The sequence below is a fragment of the Callospermophilus lateralis genome, unplaced genomic scaffold, assembly GCF_048772815.1.
Source record: "Callospermophilus lateralis isolate mCalLat2 unplaced genomic scaffold, mCalLat2.hap1 Scaffold_89, whole genome shotgun sequence".
Taxonomy (NCBI): Eukaryota; Metazoa; Chordata; class Mammalia; order Rodentia; family Sciuridae; genus Callospermophilus; species Callospermophilus lateralis.
In genome coordinates, this window is record NW_027517018.1 from 879330 (window position 1) to 898096 (window position 18767).

At 35.1% G+C, this 18767-nt stretch overlaps 1 pseudogene; it reads left to right on the forward strand.

Annotated features, from left to right (window-relative positions):
* Positions 1 to 16713, forward strand: part of LOC143390071 (zinc finger CCHC domain-containing protein 2 pseudogene) — a 30428-nt pseudogene extending 13715 nt beyond the window's left edge.
* Positions 16714 to 18767: the final 2054 nt, after the last annotated feature.

Here is an 18767-nt window from a genome sequence, read left to right on the forward strand (position 1 = left end):
AACCACCATTTGACCCAGCTATTCCCCTACTCAGTCTATTCCCTAAAGACCTAAAAAGAGCACACTATAGGGACACTGCTACATCCATGTTCATAGCAGCACAATTCACAATAGCAAGACTGTGGAACCAACGTAGATGCCCTTCAATAGACGAATGGATTAAAAAAAATGTGGCATTTATACACAATGGAGTATTACTCTGCATTAAAAAATGACAAAATCATAGAATTTGCAGGGAAATGGATGGCATTAGAGCAGATTATGCTAAGTGAAGCTAGCCAATCCCTTAAAAACAAATGCCAAATGTCTGTTATAAGGAGAGTAACTAAGAACAGAGTAGGGAAGAAGAGCATGAGAAGAAGATTAACATTAAACAGGGATGAGAGGTGGGAGGGAAAGGGAGAGAGAAGGGAAATTGCATGGAAATGGAAGGAGACCCTCAGGGGTATACAAAATTACATACAAGAGGAAGTGAGGGGAAAGGGGAAAAAATATAAGGGGGAGAAATGAATTACAGTAAAGGTGGTAGAGAGAGAAGAGGGGAGGGGGGAGGGGGGATAATAGAGGATAGGAAAGGCAGCAGAATACAACAGACACTAGTGTGGCAATATGTAAATCAATGGATGTGCAACTGATGTGATTCTGCAATCTGTATACGGGGTAAAATATGGGAGTTCATATCCCACTTGAGTCAAAGTGTGAAATATGATATCTCAAGAGCTATGTAGTGTTTTCAACAACCAACAATAAAAATTAATTTAAAAAAATTGTAGTCAGGAGCTGGGGATATGGCTCAAGTGGTAGCGTGCTTGCCTGGCATGTGCAGGGCACTGGATTTGATTGTCAGCACCTCATAAAAAATAAAATAAAGATGTTGTGTCCACCGAAAACTAAAAAATAAGTATTAAAAAATTCTCTCTCTCTTAAAAAAAATGTAGTCAACCTAACTCCAAATAATTACAGTAGATAAGCAGCAAAAAACCATCCATTACCTTATGTTAGACATTGTGCTAATCCAATTTAAATGATTTAAATCAATATGTAAAAGAGTGAGCCAGACACTGTCAACATTTTTAATTGGGGGCTCTGAGCTTCAGAAATGCTAGGTAACTTGTGGCAGTCACAATCCATTGTCTGTTGACAGAATCTGGATCCAAAGTCAATTCTGCCAGCTCCAAAATCCTTTTGTTGAACGAGTATATATGATAAGAATCAGGGTAAGGATAGATACGGTACCACCAAAGAGTGCTCGTAAAGATCAAGGAAACTGGAGTATAGAAAGTGAGTGTACATAGGAAATTTTCATACTAAGCTTTTACTGTTTTTCAGTTTTAAAGTAACTCATATATATTACAATATGTGATTATATGTATTTAGGGTTAGCTCATAGTTTTGTAGGTATTTTTCAAAAATTTCTGTATGTCTTTTTCTGAAAAGCAAGTATAATCAATTAGCTACTCTAGGTAGAATATCTTCAAAATCTTTCAATCAATTCTGCACAAAGAGAGGCATTCCATTCCTTTTTTGGGTGGGTGACACTTGACCACTGAGCCACATCCCCAGCCTTATTTTATATTTTATTTAGAGACAGGGTCTCATTGAGTTGCTTAGTACCCAGCTGTTGCTGGGACTTGCTTTGAACTCTGATTCCTCCTGCTTCAGCCTCCCAAGCTGTTGGGATTACAGGCTTGCACTACTCCTCCTGGCATGAACTGTTTCTTTTTAACTGGAATGCTAGTCTGATACTGGCTGTTGGCTTCCATCAGATATGTTCTTTAAGTTAAAGAAACATCAACACAGCCTCTCTTTATTTAGAGGTTATTAAACACAGAAAACAACCTAAATTTTATTACTGAATTTCAATATTATATAGTTATAATTTTCCCTTGTCTTATTTTCTCCTTAACAGATTTTTAATACTGAACTTTAATTACATTTATAATTATGTAAAATATTAATACTGATCCTTTTTTTTTTGGTACCAGGGATTGAAATCGAGGGTGCTTAAAAATTGAGTCACATCCTTTTTAATTTTGAGACAGGGCCTCACTAAGTTACTCATTCTTAATACTTATAATTCTATAATTATTATAATTCTATAAATTCTTATAATTCTATTTTGCTATGAGTATTGCTCTTTTAATATACATGAAGCAAGCACTGAATGAACAATAATTTACTATAAAATGGACCTGGATGTATATATTTTCTGAATTTTAATGACAGAAGATCAGGAAGTGAGAATTCATAGAGAAAAATATTGGAAATTTTTTTTGTATCAATCTTTATAATCACAAATCGGACTAGTCCACAGTCTTTTATTATATGCAATCTTTTTTTTTTTTTGTACTGGGGCTGAATCCAGGGACACTTAACCCCTGACCCACATTCCCACTTCCCCAGCTCTTTTTATTTTTCATTTTAAGACAGGATCTCGTCAAGTTCCTTAGGGCCTTGCTAAGTTGCTGATGCTAGCTTTGACATTTGGATCCTCCTGCTTCATTCTCCTGAGCCCTTGGGTTTACAGGCATGCTCCACAGTGCCCAGCTGTACTTTGTGCTATCTTAATCCACATTCCCTAGAAATGCTATGCAGTCCTTGTGAAAAATTTGAAGTTTTATTTCTTTCTCTGTGTTTTAGGACAATATAAACAACATTAGAATAAACTGTTCCTTCAAGAATTTTAAAAGAATGGGCTGATAATCAAAATCTTGAAGAGAAAATACAGAGTAATATTTATCCTAAAACATTTTCAATTTTTCATATGCTTATTGGTCTGTTTAGATCTACAGAAATCTACTTTAGTTTAGAAATTCCTATAATTTTAAAGCTTTGAGCAAGTCCAAGAGTTCAACAATTGCATAAGTGAACAAAACAAAAACTTTGTAAGCACATGCTTATGTAGGAGGAAGGTTTTAAACTACTGTGGGAATAAATTCAATACATGGGAAAACAGGCTAGCCACAAAGGAAAAGAAAAGTGGGTCTGTAGCTCTCTATCCTTTTATTCAAATAAATCCACAGAGGTTAAAATTTTAAATGTAAAAAGTTAACCCAACAGATAAAAATTGGGAGATAAGCATCTTGGAGGAGGGAAGACCTTTATCAATACCTCAGGAAATGAGAAGGAATTATAAAATGTTTTCAAAAATCAATTTTACAGTATTAAAAGCTGTGTTATATTATTGCATAAACATTAAGGGTTTTAGGAGCAAACAAACAAACAAACAAAAAAGAACATGTAGAACAAACAATGCATTAATATCTTTCATTGATAAAAGGTTCTGAGTAATAAAAAAGAGAAAAAAAATCCAGAAGAATATTTAACAGAAAATAAGAATATGGGATTCACTTTGATTATACTTCTATGTATCCATGAACAATGGTTTGATCTCTCTGTATTTTATGTTCAATGGTTTTGACCCCATTCATAATTTGCTCTTATAGCTTTTCTTAACCTTATAACTGAAGGCAAGGAATAAAATGTAAAGGGTAATGCAGTTTGGAGCAATTTTCCTTTTTTGGCATTGTTTTGTTTTTACCAAGAGCACTAATAAATTTTATAAAGACATTAGAATCATCAAAATAAGACAAAAAGCTACAAATTTCATTTCTGATGTTGAAACTCTCAGAATCCAGGATTTCAGATTCATAGGAGGCAACCACTAATTCCACACACATTTAGAAGAGTATGAACACATAGATTTATCAGCTGGTTGCGATCTTACATGAAATCATGATCCAGAGGCTTTGTCACTGACAGCTGACCTGAGATGGGGTTGATAATAAAGATGCCAGTCGGAGGTTGGTCAGCTCTGGGCCTAGTGACACTGTACCACAGTGAAAGGTTTTTATCCCTATAAGACCTGATCTGAAGACAAAGAAAACAATGGTATTAAATGAGAGACTAACTGAGCTCATTATCAGAGATAGCACATGCCACACTTCCTACCCTTGTTCTGTTACAAACTTGCTCCTTCTCTTTCCAGAATGCCACTGAAACATCCCCAGTGCCTGCCTCTCCTCTCTGCTTCTTGGAAACAACCTTCAAAAAGAGATGCCACTTATCCCCAGAAAGACTGGGGGCAATGTTCACCTTTAAAAGAATGCTCACTAGGAATAGTGCAAAAAGTCAAAATTTAGGAGTGTCAGTTTTTAGACAGAAACTCTGGGTTAGACTGTTTAACATAGTAACAGGTGTCCAAGTTAATTGAAATAAAAGCTGTTAACCTTTTTTCATCAGTTACAATAAGAAACAATTATCTATTCATAGTGTGAAATATGCTTTCACAGAACTCCAACATGGTGGAGCCTGGACATCATAATTTTTACTTGCTTTGCACAAAGACTCTTCTGCTGCAGCCCAGCTGGCTGGGCAAAATAACCGGGGGGTGACGAATAACTTGTGTACGTTGATGCAGCAGGAGTAGGAGCCATTTATTGTAGGACAACCGAGGTATTTATACATTTTACACAGCTTATCTAATTAGCATAAAATAGATACAGCAGTCAACCAATAAGGAATCTCCACACTTAATGGCTTGCTTTTGTTACTTCACAAACCACTCCCTCTGGCATTTGGCCAGGCGCCATCCAGACTTGTTTACAGACTCTAACATTTCTCTGGAAAAATAACAGGTGCCAATCTGACTTGTTTACAGACCTTAACACTCTTCATTGTAAGAAAGCTTTCCATATCATTTTAAAAAGGCAACTAATACTACAATTTTTTATTAATAAGGAGCTTATGAGAAAGGATCTCAAGAGATATTTTTGTACTCCCAAACTTTAGTGCCACTATAAGCACATTTTCTTCTCCTCCAAATACAATGGTTCCCAGGAAAATTAAGTCAATGTATGAGTAGCCATTGGAGGCTGAAGAGAATCTATAGACAGAGAAGAAGGCAAGGAGGTATAAAAAGGGATGAATGGGCAATACCATTTAGAGGAAATAATAATAGATCTTTATGTGTTGGGTAAATAAAATAAATTAATTATTAAAATCTCATTGTGTTTTTTTTTAAAGTTAAAGCACCATTCTCTATTTTCTCATATTCTACTAAAAAAGAAAAATAACACCTTTGTTTGGGGGTTATGCTCATTGGTAAACTGAATTACAATGTATAAAGGACAGAATATACAACACAAATAAGTGGTTTATTAAAAAACCCACATCTCTCAATAAATACGAGTCTGCATGCTCAAATAATCATTCATAAGAACATTTACATTTTAGCAAATGGAAATATAATGATTTTTGTCTTATTATCCTTTTGTCATGAATAATGGGTTGAGAATTTTATACAACATGCAAAAAAATCTGTATTTTTAATTTCTTCATCTGAAGGTATGCATCTGGAGTAACCAAAACAACAACAAAAAACTAACTTCAGATTTGAAAGCCTTTGGTTTTACACTGCCCTAGGGATTCTGATAACAGTATCAGAGGTCATTTTTCCCTTTTAAAAAACTTTCAAATGCACTTGGTGCTGGAATTTTTAGCAGTAATTTCCTTTTTTTTCCCTTTGGCCCCAAAGCTGTCTGTGGAGGGCAGAGATCTCCACAGAGAGCCCAGCTCCTAGCAAGGCAGCCCCAGGGTCTGTACTGAGAGTGGCTGAGGAGTGGGTGGAGATGCATGTAGCCTTAGTATTCACATACAGAACAAGCATTACATCCATAGCATCCAGGACCACAGTGGGGGCTACCTACAAATATTGCAAGAGATAACCAAGGAAAACAATAACAGGTTTCTACAGTGTTATAGAAAACCTAGCTACAGAAAAAAAAATGTTTTCCATACAGATGTCATAAACTTTACTTTGTAAAAAAAACAGAAAAACTTTTTTAACAGAAAAATAGCACCTTTGTTTCGGGGTTTTGACCATTGATAAACTGAATTACAATGTACAAAGGACAGAATATACAACACAAATAAGTGATTTATTAAAAAACCCACATGCCATGGGAATAATTAAAATTGCACCATTTTACCCTGACAAGCTCTTGAGGAAAATGTTCTCTGGAATTTTCTGGCAAGTTGATGGGAGGAATGACCCAGTCTCTCTTTTGCCTTTGTAGGTATCCACTGTGTTTGGTGGATTGTCTTGGGAATACTATCTCTTCAATTCCATGGGACTCATTTGCATTAAAATATAACAAGATATTCCTAAGTACTAGGAAAAATATTTTCTGAAAGAAAATCAATATTAATGGGTACCTAAAAGTGTAGGAACCACAGTTTATTATCAACAGAAAATAACTCTGGAGGCCCTTTCCTTATCCCCTTATTAAAATAATAAAAAACAAAAAGCATAAAATTTCTGAATTGCACTGTTCACTGAATTTATTATTGGGCTCAGGTGTGTTAACTATTTGCAGTTTCTATAAACCATCTTAGATAGTAGATTAGTACTGAGCAAAAGTTAATAGTACCTTTTTATATATTTCTCATTAGTTTAAACCACAGACCAGGTAATGTGATACTGTACATTAAATTTAGAACTTGATGTGCTAAAATATAATTTGAATTCCAAGGTAAGTTTAATACATACTGCTAAGGAATGTCTCAAATATTTATGACCCTATTAAATCCCACAGAATTAATGCTGTAATTATTCTAAATCTATGTCAGCCATGATGGATGCTTCAAATGACCCACTTTGCACACTAGGTATTAATCTCTGATAGATGTCAACATTTTCTTCTGTTTCTCCCAATATCTGTAGACATTTTTGCCATTAGCCCTTCCTGCTTCAGTGCAAATACCCAAGTTAGTTTGTTAGGACACAAAACATCAAAAACAATAAAAGTGTCTTTTTACTCCATTAGTCACCAGGTTCTTATTTTACATTATGCAAATGACATGATTACCTTTAATAGTTAATTGATTAATTAAAATTTCATATAATAAAATCTCAACAAATAGCACAAGAAAAAATGACATTTTTCTTACATGTATTCATTATCATTTGATTATGGCTGTGTATATCACATTTACAATTAAATACCAGAACTGATTGTGTGTATTCTTGTCTCTCACAGTACAATAAATGTGCAAAATGTAATAGTCACAGTTCATCAAACCATGAACTTTAGAATATATGGGTTTGCTCCCTCAGTAACTGTTTTTAATTAAATCAAAAAACTAGAATAGTCTGAAAATAATGTTATCATAACTTTACTAAAGAATTTATTGTATCTTGTTCAAAGTACTTAATATAGTGACTTATACAAAGTAAGTGCTCAATAAATGTTTCTCAAATGAATTGAACAGTACTCTCTTGGAAATGTTCTTTGTTTATTTTATGTGGGCTCACAACAGCTTCCACCAGAGGGAGTATATATCATTCCTAAAAGTCATATCAGTAGTATAAATAATTCACACTCCCAATTTGATTATTAAGGGACAAAAGAGATCCTAACACTCATTGCCAGACATGCTTTTCTGTTACTACTGTAAATCTGTATTTCCCATCTAATAAATTTGACTGGTGATGATATGCAAAGGAATTGTTTATTTTGTGGTTATATTTAACAACTTATAAAGCTTCTAAGATGCAAAACAAACTACTTCTAATTTTAATTAAATTATAATCTCAAAGTATAAACAAATCTTTCAAATATAATTTCTGGTCCCTTAAAATATACTTGTCTAAGTATTTTAAAAGATTAAAAATACTGGTAAACTAACTGCAGTTGATAAAAAAATTCAAGTACTGGCCATCTATTTCATGTGATATGAAGCAAAATGTGTGTACCACACACACACACACACACACACACACACACACACACACACACACATTTTGTTAACTGTATTAATTTTTGTTTTGTAGACATCAGCTCCAATATTATACCTTTGCCAACTCCTGGATTGAGGTTGGCTTGAGACTTAGTTTTACTGCCACTTGCCACTTCTCTTGGGTCTCCTTGTCTTGGGCATATATCAGAAATTAGCATGCTCAGAGGAGAATGGAAAGCTTCTCATGGCATAGACCATGCCATCTTTATCCACCTTGAAATCTGCAGGCTTGCTGCTTTCATACTATATTTTTCTTTTTCCATTGCAGTTGCTAATCTTCACTGTAAAAGATAGCAAATATACGTCTAACTACACAACAAATACAAAGACAACTTATACTTAAATCTATTTTAGTTTAGATGATAAAATGCAGTAGCTTGAAACACAAATTTTAGTTTTACATGATTTGCGACATTTTCTTTTCATAGAATGCAGTTTGACTCTCCACATCTGTAGGTTCTGCATCCCAGATTATTCAACTAACCTCAAATGCAGGTTGAAAGTATTTGAAAAAAAAAAAAAAAAAAAAAATATATATATATATATATATATATATATATATATATATATATATGGCTGATGTACAGAACTCATGCAAACTTCTTTTCTTGTCGTTGTTGCCTATAGAAGATGATAACCTACTAACAGGACATGTACATTGTATGAGGTATTATAAGAAATCTAGACGATTTAAAATATGTGGGAGGAGATGCATAGGTTATATGAAGATTCTATGCTATTTTATGTCTAGGACTTGAGCATCCCTGGATTTTTTATATGCTGCAGTCTTGGGATGAATCCTCTATAGATACCAAGAGATGATTGTATCACAGTAGTTTGGCTTGTGGCCTGGCATCTCTCATTTCAAAGCCTTTCCCTCCTCTCCAGTCCCCTGGGTACACAGTGTCAGCTACACTTGCTGTTCACTTTGATGTATTTCAAGGAAGTTGCCTTCCACTCCTAATCTCATTGTCACTGAAGGTAGAACAAACCCCATGTTTTCCAAATTCATGTAAGCTATCTTGGCTCTACTACCAGTTTCACAGCCATCCCTGATATCCACTGATAGAGCCAATAAAGACAAATTTCCTTAATTATCTTGGATATTCTGTATATTTCCTTGCATATCATCTTAATGCATAATTTTTGAAGAAATGCTTAAAGCAAGAAATAATACTGCTATGATTCTTTTTCTTTATTGATGTTGAATGTGCTTTATGCTCTAGAAGTACAAGACTTCATGGTTATTGAAAGGTGAATAATTAGCAATTTCTATCCTTCCTGGTACTTGTAATAGTTAACTTAAACAGCAATTTTATAAAATTTCCCCAAACATGAAAATAAGAATGTCCTCAAAGTAAATTTTAAGATTCAAAAAAAGTATGCCTTAAGAATAGAAGGATCAAAAAAATTTCAGGATCTTAATTATCTCAATCTCAAGTAATGACTTAAGATTGAAGAAAATCACTGATTTTTAAAATGGAATGTCAATCTACTGATGTCTTAACAAATAACAAAAGTTAAACTGTTTTTATGAATGAAGAATTGGACATATTCAAGACAAAATAAAATAATAAAAACAAAAATATTCTCTAAGGAAGATTATTTTCCTTACAATCCTTAATCATTCTTTTTGAAGAAAAATTCTATGGGATTAGCAGGTAAAAGCATAAAAGAAAAAGCAATTTTTCAATTCCATAAATGACTGATGCTATATTCTGACTCCAATTACATAGGATATGCTTTGGAAAACAATCAACAGGTACATTTCACAAACCATATTCACATGCCTTTCACGTTTCTCATGATCTAAGAAAAAATTATACAAACTGCCCCTACCTTTATACAAAATGATAACAGCTCTTTTATTTTCATTAATATAAATTCACTACAATGTACATAAAAACCACAGCTAAATAACATGGATGCTTATTTCCCTTCATAAACATAAAATTCTTGATAGAAGTAATAAAATATTTTAACTATTGAATATATTATTTTCCATATAATGCCACACATATCATCCTTCTTCAAACTGGTCATTTCAAAATAAAAATAAAATAATATTTCAAACTAAATTATGTTAAACCATAAAGTTTATCTTTAGAGTGGAAGTATCCAAATTAATATAGAATTACTCAATTTTTCCATGCCATGTGATTTAATTTTTTTAAAAGGAAGGGATATTTCCTAGGAAACAAGGACATTTACTGCTTATCTTTTATTAAAGAAAACCAAATAAAAACTGAAATTTTTTTTTTTTGGAACCTTGCTGAGATTCCATAGTCATTCCCTTCCTCACTGCTACCCACATCCCACACTCATCAACTTGTGGGTAACACTTCCCATTTTTCCACACCACAGTCCTAGAGCCAGGCCATCATTCCAGGAGAGGAGTCCCCAAAGATGTCCTTCAGAAGATGCCAGCATATTCCCTGACTTAAGAGTGCTATAAATTCTTTATTTTAATTATTTTTTTGCACTTCTTGTCCACAATAATTACTACAGTAATGCTTCTTTATTAAAGATTTCATTTGACCAGAATGGCAGACTATAGACTCATTTTGGTTTCTTGATAGTGGTTCTTTTGTTTACTAGGACACCTAATGGTGATAGGGACAACATTAACTCTCCTTCTATAATCCATTAAAATTTTACAACTTTTCAAAAAACTAGAAACAGATTGGAAACTTAATGTGCGATAGCAACATTTAGTGATGAAAACAACAGAGGTCCTTCAAATAATCTGAATTTGTATTAATTTGTTGATAGTGCAAGAAATTGAAGGAGTATTTGCTGAATTCTAGGTACTGTGCAGCACACTTAAAATCAGGTTATATACACTTTTACCTTGACAGCCTCCTGAAGTGGAAATCACTATTTGTTCTACAGATGGAGAAGGAAAACTTGGGCAGCGATTTGTGCCCATGGCTCTTCTACTTCTAGTCATTTCCTTAAGAAAGTGCCAAAGAATGTAAAATCATGACTCTTGAGTATTAAAATCTAAGGCTCTAAAAATAAAAATTAAAGAAATTACAGAGGCCTGGTAAATGCTTGTAAGAAAAAAAAATAATGCTAAATTTAGACTTTAGAAAGCACCATGGTAAATAGTGCATGAAAAGTAATTAAATTGGAATATATCCGAAGTGTCCTATAGAGGGCAGTAGCAGAAGCCCCTTCAGGTGGAGTGAGAATGTGAGCAGACAGAAGAGGAGAATTAACTCTTGGTTACTATAGGTGCCTGTTCTTTTGATTCAGCACTAGTTAACTCTTTGGATTCAGGTGTCAGTGCTTCAGAGAGTGTGTAGTTTTCTTTGCATCACTATGCACAATATATATGAGAAGAGCAACTCATATATCTTGCCATAAGCCAAAGCTTATGGTTTCAGAGAATTCAGTATATGGTGGAAGGTCATGGTGAAGGAAGGCTGCTTAGCTTCTGACAGCCAGGCCACAGCCAGAGGAAGTAGTCAAGGACAGATAAAGCACAATAAGTGACTCCAAGTAGGTCCTTCCTCCCAGTAATTTATTCATCTGTCAATGGATTAATCCACTTGTTGGATTAATCCTTGCTACATTGGAGATCATGCTTTCAACATAATAAATTTGGGAAGATATTCCAGACGTACACAATAATAGTAAGGGAAAGAGGAGGGCTTTGGGGAAAAATGCACTTGCAAAGCAGGAAAAAAAAGTGACTTTTTAAAAACAAAGGGTCTCTAGACATCCAATGAATGAGCAATGGTGGACCCTAGAGAGTCTGACACTGGAGAAGCATTTTGGAGGAAATTGTATAAAGGTCAGTTAATTAAAGTTAATTAGTTGTTTCACATTATCTCTATCTAACCTATACCAAGTATGGATTGGTTTAATATATCTGTTATTAAATTTTTCTGAGTTCTAAAAAAATGTTAATTTTCATTTGATCTAATATTAAAATAAGCAAAGTTTTGGGGGTATTATTCAAGCTTGAATAAGTATATTGCATTATATACTTCCCTTTGCACATTCAGCCAGTACAAAGAATTAATACTTAAAATTAAAATTAGTCCACTTTCAATTGAGAAAGTTCCCTTAGGTGAGATATTACTCCTGACTTCATCCCAAGGTTGGGAAGTATTCCATTTCCAGTGCCTGACTCAGTTACTTGCTTCATCATTGTTAGTGATGTATTATTATTTTCAAGCTATGCAAATTAGAATGCTTATTAATTCCAACAGGAAAATGTAAATTCCATTATTATCTACTGGTTAACATTTATTGTCTGTTGTCATGTTCACCTATGATCTAGGTGTAGCTAGGAATATTTTCTCAAATTTTCCAAGATTTACCTCTGCTCTAGGATCATGCTCTGAAACATACACAAGAGGATTTCCTTTCTTTCTTTTTCTTTTTTTTTGGGGGGGTGGGAATTGAACTCCGGGGCACTCGACCACTGAGCCCTATTTTGTATTTTATTTAGAGACAGAGTCTCACTGAACTTCTTAGCACCTACTTGTGATCCTCCTTCCTCAGCCCCCCAAGCTGGTAGGTGCACCACTGGCAAGAGGATTTTATTTTTAACAGAAACTTGAAAGTTAATGGGGAAATAAGGAGGGAAAACTGCTAAATTACAGAATCTTGATTACACCAGTAATATATATTCATAATTGATAAATTAAATTTAGTGTATAGCCTTTCAAAGATATTTTTGTGATAAAAACATTAAGTGAAAATTGACTAAAGCAAGAGACATGTTTAATAATTATAATTAAATTCAAAGTTGAAATTTGAAGATGAAGAAAGTAAGGCAAATATCATGAATCTTTGGCTCTTCTAGAAAGAAATATATTATTTGCTGGAATCAACTTGTTTCTGTTATTAAAAGTACCTTCTTTACAGATATGATGGAAAAACCGTGAACAATATTTTCCACTTTCTTTTTTCCAAACACAAAAGCTTTATCATTTTTTTAAAATATGGGGGCACTGACAAATCTACCTTAGACTGCAATTAAATTACAATACAGCCTTAGAAGTCACACTATTCTGTATGATCCAATAATGGTGAAAACATGACATCATATTTTAAGAAAACCCACTGAACTGTACAACACATAATGGACCTTATTGTCAACTGTGAACTTGCAGTAATGTATCATTGGTTTATCAGTTGTAACAATTGCACCACATTGTGCAAGATGTTAATAACATGAGAAGGTACCTGTGGGGAGGAAGGGAGACACATGAAATTCTATAACTTTCCATCAGTTTTTCTGTAAACATGAAGTGATCTAAAAACTGAAATTATTTAAAACAATGCTTTCCTTGCAAAGGAAGTCCCAACTTGCTATTATTATTAGATTTGTGAAAGGAATGGATAATTGTCAATACCTCAGTCTCTCTCAATCTGATTCCAGTGAATCACCTCAAGCTGATATTGGCTGGGCAATGCAATCTGATCAATAATTTATGTAGATAGATCCTAAGTATGGAGATAATGAATTTGACTTAAAATCTTTCCCCTGACAGAACAATCTTCTTTACATTATAACATTAATTTTGCTTAAGTGTGCAAATATAGCACAGGAAAAACTCCAGAGTTTTGTAACATGGGAGCCAAGGAAATGCATTTCTGGGGACAATTAAAAGAACAATCTTGGCAACAAGCTTGGCTAACAGAATTAATCAAATTTAAAATAAGTCTACACACAATTAAATGTTTTTAGCTAAGGACACTATAATACTAAGCAAAAATTTTATTACACTATTACATAGTTTACATGCATAATATGAAGCTACTGTGCTCTTGCCTGCATAAAACTTTGTTAACATGATTAACACTAAATTAAACACCAGGGAAATAATTATTTTAAAGTACCTGTTTACTCTTAAAGCAATACCTCAAATTAATGTTAACCATAAAACTATAATATCCTTATAAAGTGTTAACAGGAAACCATAGATCTTATGTATTAAATGTATTAGCAGTTAATAGCACTACATAAACCAAATGAATGAAAATGTGCAAATACTCACATATGGTTTCTAATTTTTGCTCAAGTAAAACATACATATTTAGAAACAATTAGAATACAGTAAAGGATTTCCATCCCTAAATATGCCATTGACTTTTTAAAATATTTTTTTAACCTTAATTGCTATCTTTGAAGGCATTGGGAAAATAAAAATAGATTCACAAAGTTAGCAGAACTTCCCCTTCCATAGGTACAGAGCAATAATTATTAATGAACTAGATATCTATTGAAAACACAGGAGGGGAAAAGTGTGGACGAAGCTGTCTTCATTGTATTTTTAATGCTTTTTTACATCTTGATTCTAATGGAGAATGGCTATCAAGTGATGTTAAAATCTGCTTTAGATTTTCCTTTGCCACTCTAGGCTCTTCCCATGTTTCCATTTGAAAAACATCCTCCCACTCCCTAACCCCGCCCCCAAATTGTTGCTATTCCAGGGCCTCCTACATCCTTTTCACACATGCAAAATGGGTTAAATCTGGAGACACTTTGGAAATACCTATAAGGAACTTGATGAAAAAAGTTATCACATTTCCCTTATAACATATAATTATGATAAGAAAAATGAAATATGGAGTTTTAGGACATATGTAAACTATTTACTATGTATAAAACTTCCAACTACACTGTTTTAAAAATCTTTAATAAGACATTTGAGCTTGCATTTATAAAATATCGTTTTTGTAACAAGTTTTTTTTTTTTTTTGCAACATCAGATTTTTGATGATTGCCATTAATGAAAGCTTTATTCACAAAAGTTGGTGTCAGCAAAGGGCAATATAATATTTATCACTTTTTCTTCAAAGGATAAAAATGTTCCATGAGAGGAAAACGTGTAAGTCCCATATGCCTTCTTTTTCCTGCATTCACAAAGGTAATGTTGAAATTCCTCACAGAAATATAAATGATTTTCAAAACTTTTCCCAATAATGTTTCAGAACATTGAAATAAAATGTTACCTCAAGGCTTTGTAGTGTTGCTAATAGTCTTAATATTATTTTTCTTTAGGATTTAAAATATAATACCACCCAAGTATCACAAAGAGTCATTTTAATCCTTTTTCACGAGCAGAATTTTTTTCTTCAAATCCATAAACTCTGTGCACGTAATATTTTTGACAGGGCTTTGCAGTTTTCAATTAAGTTCATTCAGGTGCTCTAAAAAAGTCAGGTATGTTAGCAATTTCTTGAAGTGAATCACTCACCTTTAACAAATCTACAGTAACAATAGTCAAACGTGCTCAAAATCCATTTTTCTATTAGCTGATAAACTCTTGAGGAAAAAAGTATCTTTTGGACAGTTTTTTGTGTACCTTGGTATATAACAGTAAATATGGCATGCTAATCCTTTATCTTTGCATAAAGCTGTAGCCATTTATTTATTCATATTCTCATACCAATTTTTGTGGAATTAAAATTTATGAGCAATCTTTCATATATAGGAGATTACATGTGAATAAAACTTTCAGATTAAACTCTTGACGTTTACACCTTTATGCCATTTATAACCTGTTTACACCAGGGCCATAGCATCAGCCTCATGTAACATCTGCTCAATATCTTGTTTCAAAGTATTCACTTACTTCCTTGCATTTATTTTTCAGAATAAATAATGATTTTCAAAGATTCCCTCCAGGGGCCCCCAGCTTCCAAAGCCGCCGCTGCCCCGGGGGCTCTGGCCGCCTGTTGCTGGCGGGGCGGCGGCGGGGGCGGGCATGCCGGGCGGCGGCGGGGGACCCGCGGCGGCGCTGCGCGAGCAGGAAAGAGTGTACCAGTGGTTCGGGTTGGTGCTGGGTTCGGCGCAGCGCCTGGAGTTCATGTGCGGGCCGCTGGACCTGTGCAACCCGCTAGAGCTGCGCTTCCTCGGCTCGTGCCTGGAGGACCTGGCGCGCAAGGACTACCACTACCTGCGCGATTTCGAGGCCAAGGCCAACGGCCTCTTGGACCCAGGGCCTCTGGCTGACTTCCGAGAGCCAGCAGTGCGCTCGCGCCTCATCGTCTACCTGGCGTTGCTGGGCTCGGAAAACTGGGAGGCTGCCGGCCGCCTTCACCGCCTCCTGCCCCAGGTGGACTCGGTGCTCAAGAGCCTGCGCGCGGCCCGAGGCGAGGGTTCGCGGGGTGCCGCGGAGGACGAGACGGGTGGCAAGGACGGCAACGGCGAGCAGGATGCCGAGAAGGACGGCTCCTGCCCGGGAGGCGGCGGCGCCGAGCCCGGGGCAGGAGGTGGGCTCGGCTTCAGGGCCCATGAGGAACTGCTGCTGCTCTTCACTATGGCTTCGCTGCACCCGGCTTTCTCCTTCCATCAGCGGGTCACCCTGAGGGAGCATCTGGAAAGGCTCTGCACCGCGCTCCGCGGGGGTCCCCTAAGAAACGGAGGTGGAGTCGTGCAACTTTGCCGGCTCCAGGGCCCAGAATGACACTGCTCATGGTGATTACTTGCAAAGTAATGAGACTAGTTTGATAGAACAAGCCCCCATACTTCAGGATGGACTTACCATGGCACCTCATAGAGCTCAGTGAGAAGCTGTACACATGGAGAAGATAATGTTGAAAGGAGTCCAGAGAAAAAGGGCTGACAAATTTTGGGAGTACACTTTCAAAGTAAACTGGTCTGATCTTTCAGTCACAACAGTAACAAAAACCCACCAGGAACTACAGGAAATCCTACTGAAGCTTCCAAAGGAATTGTCTTCAGTGACTTTTGACAAGACCATTTTAAGAGCCCTGAATCAGGGTTCCTTGTTTGTTTCTTTGTCTATACATTTCCTAGATTTCTATGCAGTTGGGAGTTTTTATTTCTCTTGTACCAATGTCCAAAATAAGAAAGAATGCAATGCTTCTGAGCCTCTGATCTCCTGGTTCAACAACAGGCTTATATGTATGATACATGTAACTTAAACTTCAGACAAACTATCAAAAGGAAAATTTATGGATTTTGAATCAAATGTATGGAAGATGATATGCCATGAGCTTTGTAATGTTTTGAACAACCAATAAAATATATATATATATATATATATATATATATATATATATGAAAATGTTGATGCGTGCTTTTTTTTACACTGAATACTTGCTGTGTGCAATGTTTACTGAATCTTTAAAACTGTGTATTTGACCCTTTTTTACAACACTGGTGACATTCATATGGTTTTGAAAAAAAAAAAGAAAGAAACTGCTTCTTCCCCAGCTTTTCTCACTCTCACCCTAAACTACACTGCTCTGGCCAGCCACCCTTGCCCTTTCCCTGGCCTGCGGCACGTGTACCTGGCAGTGTACTTGTCCACATTTCTGTAAACTGCTCTGCATATAATGGGAGGGTAAACTTCTCACCTTAATCCTACATGAGAAGTCAAATTCCCAAGATAGTATGTATATATGTAATAAACAGCATCACACAAATACATATATGCAGTGCTTGTTGTCCAAATAAACATGAAAATAAGTGGGAGCAAGAGGAAGAAGTCAAACCATATGAAGCTGAAAGATATGACCTATGGACAGAAAGCTTTTTCTTAAAAAAAAAAAAAGAAAGAAAGAAAAAAAGAAAAAGAAAACATCTCTCTCCTTTCATCACACTTTTCTAGCCTGTTGCTTCAGGGAGACACAAAGTGAATACACTGGTGTGAATATCATTCTGTGTGCTTGTGTTTGTGATGAAAATCAACAGCCAGTTCTACTCGTCGTCTACCACCATGTCCTGCTCAAAGACACTACTTGAGTAAAGATTTCTTCTTTTGCTATACCAACTGTTACAGTGTTACGTTGTGTTTAAAATGTGTGTGGTTTATTGCAATCCGAACAGAAGCTATGGGTTTCTACAAAAAAAAAAGTCAGGTATTTGTTCCCTAACCTGTCTCTCGTAGCAAAGTCACTTTTATAAACATTTACCACTATGCTTGATTATAATGTGAAAGACTGAATTCTGAGTGTGTTAAGATGGTATTAATCATGTCAGTGTCATGTCACTAAGTTAATGCTGCTGTTTAAAAAAAATTTTTTAAGCCAATCTATGTACTAAATTGCTTCCAGGTAATTTTTGATTTCCTAAAGTGCACTGAGGTTATCTGGAAGATTGGGTGTATTTTTTGGTGACTGCTGCATTCAACAGCAATGAACAACTACCACTGTATAGTCATAGGTTTAAGGGTGGGGGGTTTTGTTTTCCCATTCCTCAGTACAGAGCAGAAATGATAGATTTTTGTGTGTGGAATAATGTTGGTATGCAGCAGAGGAACTTAAATATTTGGTCTTGGTTCAGAAGCCTAACAGATTGCTAGACAAAAGAAAAACTTGAAGAAAAAAGAAGCTTAATTTAATGCTTCATAAGTAGCATTTATATTTATAGCACCAATGTACATTTTGAAACTTTCATGGGTGGGAGTTACGGGGAAGGGGTTATAAAGGAGTAGATGAAAGCTTTAATTTAGAAAGAAAAAAGTTCGAGAAAAGGAAATTATTTTGATTAAATATATTTTATTTGGTCTGGGTATTTTTGGACCACATTATTAAATTAATTGTTAAGCTGCAGTTGGGTTGTTCAGGTGAGAGTGTTGATACGCTCTCACAACGTGTTGTGAGCACGTTGGGAATCACTTGCCAGTTGTACTTTATGGAGCTTTATGTACTTTTTGTACTTTATGATTTAAAATACTGTACTGTACATAGGAGGTGTGTTACTTTCTCATTATTTGTATGTTTACCATATACTTTGATATTTGAAATGTTATGTACTGGAAAGGCCACTTATATTTCTAGAACAGATTGGATTTTATGCAACCTTTTTTCCTTGAATTAACAGCAATAAAAAAAATGAAAAAAAAAAGATTCCCTCCAGTGCTATCGTATTTGCTAATGCCTTAAAGTCTCTGATATGCAATGACAACATTTTTTTATTTAATAATTCTTTTGATTATTGCCATCACTATGAGGCCATCACTCCCTGTCTTGAA